The sequence below is a fragment of the Oryza glaberrima genome, chromosome 7 (genome assembly GCF_000147395.1).
Source record: "Oryza glaberrima chromosome 7, OglaRS2, whole genome shotgun sequence".
In the NCBI taxonomy this organism is placed as follows: Eukaryota; Viridiplantae; Streptophyta; class Magnoliopsida; order Poales; family Poaceae; genus Oryza; species Oryza glaberrima.
Window position 1 is genome coordinate 16,616,718 of NC_068332.1, and position 8,640 is coordinate 16,625,357.

Genomic DNA, 8,640 nt, shown 5'->3' on the forward strand with positions numbered 1-8,640 from the left:
GCCACGGGTGGATCCGGTGGCGGCCGAGGGCGGATCCGACGGCAGTTGGTTGTGGTGGCGTCGACGACGGCCACGGGTAGATTCGGCGGCGGCCGATGGCAGATCCGGCGGCAGTCCGCGGTAGGGGAGTGAAAGTTATGTGATTATGTTGTTGTTGTTCTTGGATATGAATGTGAATAATGTGATGTTTGATGTTCTTGGATGATTATTATGTCATTTTGTGTTGATTGTGGTTGATTTTGGGGGCAGAGTGGTTGATTTTTTTTGGGGCAAAGCGGGAAAATCATGTGGGCAAAGAAAAATCGGGCGGACGGACTAAATCGGACTGTGAAAAAATCGTGCGGACGGACAAAATAAACTGTGACGAAAGAAAAAACGAATATTTTAATTAGTTAAGATTGGATGGTTAGATGACAAATCCGACCTCACCTTCTGCCATCGATCGCTATGCAAGTAGCTAAGCTAGCTACGCTTGTTTGAAGTAAACCGAAGGGCATGTTATTTTTTTTTAAATAAGGGCATGTCATACGCGCTGGTTTTGTTAAAAAAAAACCGAAACCAACAAAATGTGCTGGTCTTTGGAGCGCCGAACAGCAGAGAAAAAAAATCCAGCGTGGACCCCACCTCTCGAACATTATCTCCTCGTGATTCTCCTTCTCTGAATCCTCCGTCTCCCCGTCTCTCGTTCGCTTTCTCCACGCCTTCTCGACTTCTTGTCTCGCCACTCCCAGCGACGGCGGCGCACCTTCTCCCTCTCCCCGGCTCGCCACTCCCCAGCGACGGCGGCACGCCTTCTCAACTCCCCACGACGGCGGCACGCCTTCTCTCCACGCGACGGCGGCACACCTTCTCCACTCCCTGGCTCGTCACTCCTCAGCGACGACGGCTCGCCTTCTCTACTCCCCGACTCGTCTCTTCCCTGCGGTGAAGCCAACGGCTCACCACTCCCCGGCAACATGATGGTGGCGGCCACCACCAGATCTGGAGCCGCCTCTTTCTTGTCTCCATCACAACACCAGGCATGCTTCATCCCCGACACCGATGCCAAAGGTCAGTTTCTCCCTCATCTTCTCCCTTCCCCCATCCTTTATCCCTCTGATGTCGTCGGAAGCGGTTGTCTGCAGGGCAGGGAGTGGCCGGAATACTCCACGGTGAGCAACGGCCGCAAGTGGTCTTGAATTTCCAAATCCATGTGATAAATTTTGTAATATTGATTATGTGATGTGTGATCGATTATTTAATGTGTATATTATGTGATTTGTTTTGTTGGAATCATCCACTTGATTTATGAACTTTGTGATTCTTTTTTCTCTCGCATTTCGATTTATTTTCTATGGATTTGGACCATTCGAGCCGAGCCTGCTTTTTTTTTTCTTTTGCAAATTATATCACCACCAAAGGCCGGTTCCCAACCGGCAATAATGTCTATTTTTTAGTAGGGTAGTGATTGGGTTTTGATTTGGATTTTGTTTCCGATTTCCGATTGAGCGATTTTGTTCTTTCTTCGTCGTGTGATACATGCGAGGATGGAGGGCGTCACTTGGGGACGAAAGCGTAAAAAATAGGCGCGGCGAAAATGGATTGGCGGACCGAAAAATTTTGGTGACGACCGGAAAAATCCATATATATATATATATATATATATATATACATATATTTATATATATATATATACATAGTAAATTTGTTTGGTGCTCCATGGTGCCCGGGCACCATTGTTGAAATTGAGTATATACCCAATTCAAATGAGTATGAATCTTTTTTAATTACTTAGGTATTAACATTAACCACTTTACTAACTAGTTCAAAGCAAGTTTGAACTGAATTTGAACTTGTTTTTGTTAGATTTTGATTCTAGATATATAGCATCCATACATATAATTAGTTAGGTATGTAATCATGGATTGTGAAATAAAGTTAAATTTGAGTTGTTTTGTTGATAGGTATAGGTATGAATCGAATTATTATAACTAGGTATATACTCACAATTTGAAAATTTTAAAAATTTTGAGTGATTTTGTGCATTAGATACCATGGTGCCCGGGCACCATGGTGCCCCATATGAGTGTCCTATATACATATATATATATATATACGTATATATGTGTATATATGTATGTACGTATACATACATACATATATATACATATACATACATATATATATATATACACACATACATATGCATACACACATATATATATGTGTATATATATACACACACATATATATATATATAGACACATATATGTGTATATATATATATATATATATATGACACTCATATGGGGGCACCATGGTGCCCGGGCACCATGGTATGAAATACACAAATTCGTCCAATTTTTTCAAAATTTTCAAAGTATGAGTATATACCTAGTTATAAGTATTCGATTCATACCCATACCTAGCAACAAAACAACTGAAATTTAACTTTATTTCACAATCCAATATTACATACCTAACTAATTATATGTTTGGATGTTATATACTTAGAATCAAATTCTAATAAAAACATGTTTAAATTCAGTTCGAACTTATTTTGAACTAGTTAGTAAAGTAGTTAATGTTAATACCTAAACATTTAAAAAAATTTCAAACTCATTTGAATTGAGTATATACTCAATTTGAATCATGGAGCCCGGACACCATGGAGCACCAAACAAATTTACTATATATATATATATATATATATATATATATATATATATATATATATATATATATAGACACGCTACGTGACGCCACACACAAGCGGTGCGCGCAAGTTAAACCGTGGCGCGACTCACAGCGCTTCCTATCCCGGTTTTTCTTATCCACCACCGAGTTTTCCGTTTTTCTCCCGTCATCCATCATCCTGCTCCGTGTTTCCCACCCATCCTATCCGGAGTAAAAAAGTTACTGACTAAAGTAATCAGTAAAAAAATTACTGAGAAAAGAAATCATTACCTTTTGTATGCCGAGTAAAAAAATCACTCACGTCTCTGCCCTAATTTTCTTGCCCACCTCATATGCTCGCCCTACGGAGCACGCAGTAAAAAGATTACTGGCCTGATCTGTGTTTAATTCTAATTTGATTGCTCGGTTAAAAAATTACTATGCGTCTTTACCCATCAAAAAATACTGTATAATCTACGGTGCATTCTAATTTGAGTGCCAGTAAAAAAATTACTCTACCCTCTACTCGTGATGAGGTTTATATTAGTGAAATTTTTACTTTGACTTATGAATAAAAGAGAGTAAAAAATTACTCTACCCTTTACTCGTGATGAGGTTTATATTAGTGATATTTTTTTACTTTAACTTAAGAATAAAAGAGAGTGTTGGTAATTTATTTACGCCTTTTCTCAGGAAAGGTAATATCAGTAAACTTTCTCCAAGTTATACATCGATAGATGAAAAATTTTAAAAATGATTATTACACTAAAATGCACATTAAATCACAACAAAGCTGCACAGAAGTGATAATTTTACAGACACATCACCACAACAATTCAAGAATAAAAAAAATTAACACACATTCCAGCATTCAGTAAGCAGCGACTGTGGCGGCAGAGAAATGGGGATGTGGCGACCGGCGGTGTTCGGTGAGCGACGGTGTCCATATGGTCCTGCAGAAAAAATGATTCCGTTTTTAGGCATGGATTTTGATAATGGGTGGTAGTCAGATGTCCTTTAGAAAAGTAGTACTCTGATAGTATCAGAATCACCATCAGCTATTCCGTTCAGATAACAGCCCTGAAAAATTGAAGAACAATTCACAATCTATCACATAGATAACACCAGAAATTTACTAATGAAAATGAGGAATGAAACACAATGTACTATTAAGTGTCGTGCAAAAAAGGATGCTTACTGTGATATTACCACCAATTGACTCTCTTCACAAGTGCCATAGCAGCTATAAATTTATCTGGAAATATGTATAGTCAGAGAGCAAAGGAGACTAAGGAATACCTTGATGTTTAAGCAACAACAATACGTTCAGCCATCGCCATCGCCGAGACTGCCCCTGGGCTCTCCTCCGCAGCCCCTAGTGGATCTGTGCGGGGCGGGGCAAGGGACGGCCGCTGCCGCCGGATCCGGGTAGTGGATGGCCCCGCCGAGCCCGACGCACGCCGCTAAAACAGGCAGTCACTGTCGCCCGCAATCAGAGGAAGCTGGAGGGACCCCGCCGCCTGCGCCCGACGCGCTGAGGAAGACCAAGCCGGCGGCCGCACGCCGCCGACCTGCGATCGCCACTTGACCGCCCGTCGCTGACCTGCGATCCGGAAAAAAAGGGGTGTAACTGTGAGAAAAATTGTGCACAAAGAAACAAATTTTAAAATTTAAGGTATGCGAAGCTAAAAAATAACTCAGTAATGTGGAGAGGGAGAGTAAATAGTGGGTGGACGGTTTATACGACGAGAATCCCTAATATACAAACCAGATAAAGTTAGTATGTTGAGTTAAAAAAATAACTCAATGTGCAAACACCGTTGGATCACAAGACACACAATGGCTATCTCGCAACCAGTTAAAAAATATCTGGCTTCGTATTTAACAATTCATTGTATTGTTGAGTTAAGAAATAACTCAATGTGCAAACACCAGTGAATCACAAGGCACACAAATGGATAACATCCTGTAAAAAATTTACTCGGATTATGGGAGTTGGGGAGTAGGTGTAAGGGTGGGATCGAGATTGGTCGTCGGTGAGTTAAATTTTAACTGCATGCTATATCAGGTGATGTTTAATACGGTGGCGCTACGAAGGAAGTAGCGCGCCTCTCAGCGCTCGCCTTCCTGGTTTTTAGTTTTTTCTGAGTCCATCTCCGGATTTCTCGCTTTTCTCATGTAGCGCATCCTCCTGGACCACTTTTACTGCTACCACCGTGTGCAAAGGCTTTTCCCATCCCATTTGTCCCAAGTTAAAAAATTACTCGTCTGGTCATGTGAACGCTTAATGAGTAAAAAAATTGTACGGCAAGTAAAAAATCACTGGATCATCTCTCCTCTAATTTGCCTGTACACCACTTCTAGTGAAGGCTGAGTAAAATAATTACTGCCTTATGTTATAAGTTAAAATATTACTCTGGGCCTTACTTATCATGAGGTTGATAATTTTACTTTCATTTAATAATAAAATAGAGTTTCTGAACATGTACAATTAAAAATTAACTTGTACGGTGCATGAGAATTGTTTTGATCGTCGGATTTAATAGGTAAAAAATAACTTATGGGTTGGAAACATCTTTCGTGCTGTGTGAAATAAATAGTTAAATTTTGACTGTTATTTGAAAAACTAAGTGCGGATCTAGCGGTTCCAACCCCAGATGATTTTGTAGTTATAAAAATACTCGGCATGTGTAGTTAAAAAATGACTTTTGTTTTGAAGCAGATAAAAACGTGATCGCAGGGAGAATTGAATCGGAGTTAAAGTGCCGGAAAGAAAGGAATTATTCCATCCGGTAATATCTCTTGACACGATAACTGATGGCAGATCGGAAAAAATGGGGGTGAACGTTTTTTTCGTCGTGGTTTAAAGAAAAAGGGCAGATGGTTGCGTAGTTTTAGCGTCGTACGTAGTAGTGAGTACCAATCCTCGCTTGCCAGTGATTTCTTCGTGCTGTTCGACATGGCCTAGCCAGAGCTCACCACGTGCAATCATGGCAACGACGTAGACGAAAATGTGTGCATCAAGCGAGATCGCTGCTGGTATATAGTAAAAAAAGGTACATTAATTTTTTATGACAACATAAATGTGCTACTAGTAGTAAAAAATTTACAGGGCAGCTGTTGGTCCATCTATATAGTGCATAAAAAAAAACTAAACGGCAGCTATTGCTAGCATTTTGACTACTGCCGATGTCTTGCTTGTCGCTGCTATGAGGCAGCCAGGCAGGAGGTATCGACGACGGCGCGAAGTTCAGTGAAGGCCAAATGTTAGTCTCAAGGTCGACGGCGATGAGCCGCTGCACACAGTTGCGACTTGCGGCACCATGACTCTATGAGCTTCCCCGAGGACGGGAACAGTGCCGGCCGGCCGAACCTGGCACACGTACGTAATGAATCACACGGAAGAAATCCAGCAATTCCAGGAATAAGCATCACTGCATCAGTACAAATTTGGAACTCAACGCCTAGGAACCGATTGGAGCTACATCTAGCGCCATTACATGGACGAAGGGGATGTTGCAGCTGTGTCGAAGGCCTCCATCCCCATCAATGGCGACCTGAGAGGCGCGGCCCGTGCCGGTCGCCGGGCCTGCAGTCCGTCGTTGCCGCCCGCCGAACGCGGTCGATCGTGACCTTCCCCACCCCGGAGGAAGGGACACTGCAGCATTGTTTGCAGCAGTGCACAACCTACTAACCTATCAAACCAAATATCATCAGGAGTGCTGCCTTACATGACGAATTGAGAGCTAAAAATTCAAGAACTAAAAATAGATCAAATACAGCCAAAAAAAAATAAAGATTTGCTCTAAAGACCAAAGAACAACACAAATGCACCAGAGAAGACCGTGTTCCAGCTGCAGATCCCATATGGTCTAGTCTGTCTTCCTTGCATGAGGCGCTACAAATCCTTCCGATCCGGTAGCCATGCATCTCTTCGACATCTTCATCGTCGTCGGTGGCCACTGCCATCAAGCTCTCGCTGGCAAGCACGCGGTGAAGGGGGCGTCATCCTTTCCTCTGCTGGAATCACCATTGAGATTGCCGTGCTATAGATCCGAAAAAAATAGAGTGATTGATGCTGGAAGGAATGGTTGGATAGAATTTCCTATGGTATAAATACTCATACTTTAATAAAGTAAAAATATTACTGAACATCTCGAGATGCAAGAGGGTGGCTGCACAGGGCTCGTGAGTAAAAATATTACTACGCACCTTCCTATCGCTCTTATCCAATAAGGTAGCTCTCTATATTTTTGTTTGCGAGTTAAAAAATTACTGAACATCTTGGTGTGGTGGGGGAGGATGGTGTGGTGTGGGACGTGAGTTCTGTATCACGCTTCGTTTAATACGTAGCACCTTAAGGTGTTGTATAGTAGTTATATATATATATAGTAAATTTGTTTGGTGCTCCATGGTGCCCAGGCACCATTGTTGAAATTGAGTATATACCCAATTCAAATGAGTATGAAACTTTTTTAATTACTTAGGTATTAACATTAACTACTTTACTAACTAGTTCAAAGCAAGTTTGAACTGAATTTGAACTTGTTTTTGTTAGATTTTGATTCTAGGTATATAGCATCCATACATATAATTAGTTAGGTATGTAATCATGGATTGTGAAATAAAGTTAAATTTGAGTTGTTTTGTTGATAGATATAGGTATGAATCAAATTATTATAACTAGGTATATACTCACAATTTAAAAATTTTAAAAAATTTGAGTGATTTTGTGCATTTGATACCATGGTGCCCGGGCACTACTAGATATGTATATATATATACATATATATATATATATATAGGGATGCGCTAAACCACGCCTGGAGTGCGTAATAACTAAAACGCTCCCCTCACATACACCCCCTCCCCCAACCTGCGCCCCCCACCCTCCAACCCCTGCCCGCACTCCTACTCCCCTCCCCCTAGAGAACCCTGCAAAATTCATCCCGCACCTTTTTGTTGATCATTACGTAAAACAATTACTATCAACGATACCTGATCTCTGTAATGAATCTTAGTGTAGTAAAACATTTACTTATGGGTGAAATTGATTTTGTGCAACACTACTAGTAAAAAAATTATTCCTCTCATTTCCCAACTTCATTATTTCCCATATAAACAGGTGTCAGCATTTTTTTGAAATGCATATCTAGTAGTACTTATTTTAACATGCGTGTTAATCCGCTAGTAACATTTTTACTCAGTTTTTAATCTAGTAGTAACAAATTTAATATGCGTGTTAATCCACTTGTAACGTTTTTACTATCAGTTTTTTTTAATCTAGTAGTAATCTTTTTACTATCAGTTTATTAACCTAGTAGTAACTTTTTAACTATCAGTTTATTTTTTAGTAATATATTTACTGCTACCTTATTGGATAAAAAGATTGCAGTAAAAAAATTCCTAACACGTAGATGTTTTTTAAGAGGCTACGAATTTCTGTGCGCGAGGATTGGAGTTGCTGGGATAAAGAAATGGGAGTTTTTTTTATACTGCATGTATAGCAGCATGTGTACAAATACTTGTCCATACATGATAAAAATATATATATAGGTCTCTATCACACAGAATAAAAACATCATAGGTTAAATGGGTACGTGCAGATGCAGTCATCGATGAGCCGCCCCCGTATGCTTCACTGTCGCACCGTGAGGGGATGAAAGCGGCGCAGTGTCCACGACGACCTGGGGTCACCTGTGTAGGAAGAACACTTTATAGGCTATAGCAGCGGATCGGCGTATGGCGTGGTCGACGCAGCCGACAGCTCCTCCCCGCATCCTCCTCACAAGATCCCGCCGGTGCCGTCGCCGATTCAGGGCGGGGTGGGAAGGGAGCAATAGATCGAGCGAGGAAGATGACGGGAACCACCTCACCTCTCAACGCCAGTCGATGGGAGCCCTTCCCCGAGCCGCCTCCAGTGATGGATGGGAGCGCCGCCGGCTCGCCGGCTCCCGCAACCACCAGCATTTGGAAGGTGCGCCT

General features: G+C 41.4%; 2 long non-coding RNA genes and 1 pseudogene across 2 annotated transcripts; 1 reads left to right on the forward strand and 2 right to left on the reverse strand.

Moving 5' to 3' along the window:
* Positions 1–562: 562 nt before the first annotated feature.
* Positions 563–1,317, forward strand: LOC127779990 (uncharacterized). The gene is made up of 2 exons (XR_008018759.1): positions 563–1,050; positions 1,125–1,317. It is a non-coding gene; the product is annotated as an uncharacterized LOC127779990 (long non-coding RNA).
* A 2,014-nt stretch (positions 1,318–3,331) lies between these two features.
* LOC127780915 (uncharacterized) lies at positions 3,332–4,259 on the reverse strand. The gene is made up of 3 exons (XR_008018845.1): positions 3,955–4,259; positions 3,688–3,735; positions 3,332–3,608 (listed from the first exon to the last, which is right to left on the reverse strand). It is a non-coding gene; the product is annotated as an uncharacterized LOC127780915 (long non-coding RNA).
* A 1,465-nt stretch (positions 4,260–5,724) lies between these two features.
* Positions 5,725–6,322, reverse strand: LOC127780241 (uncharacterized; annotated as a pseudogene).
* Positions 6,323–8,640: the final 2,318 nt, after the last annotated feature.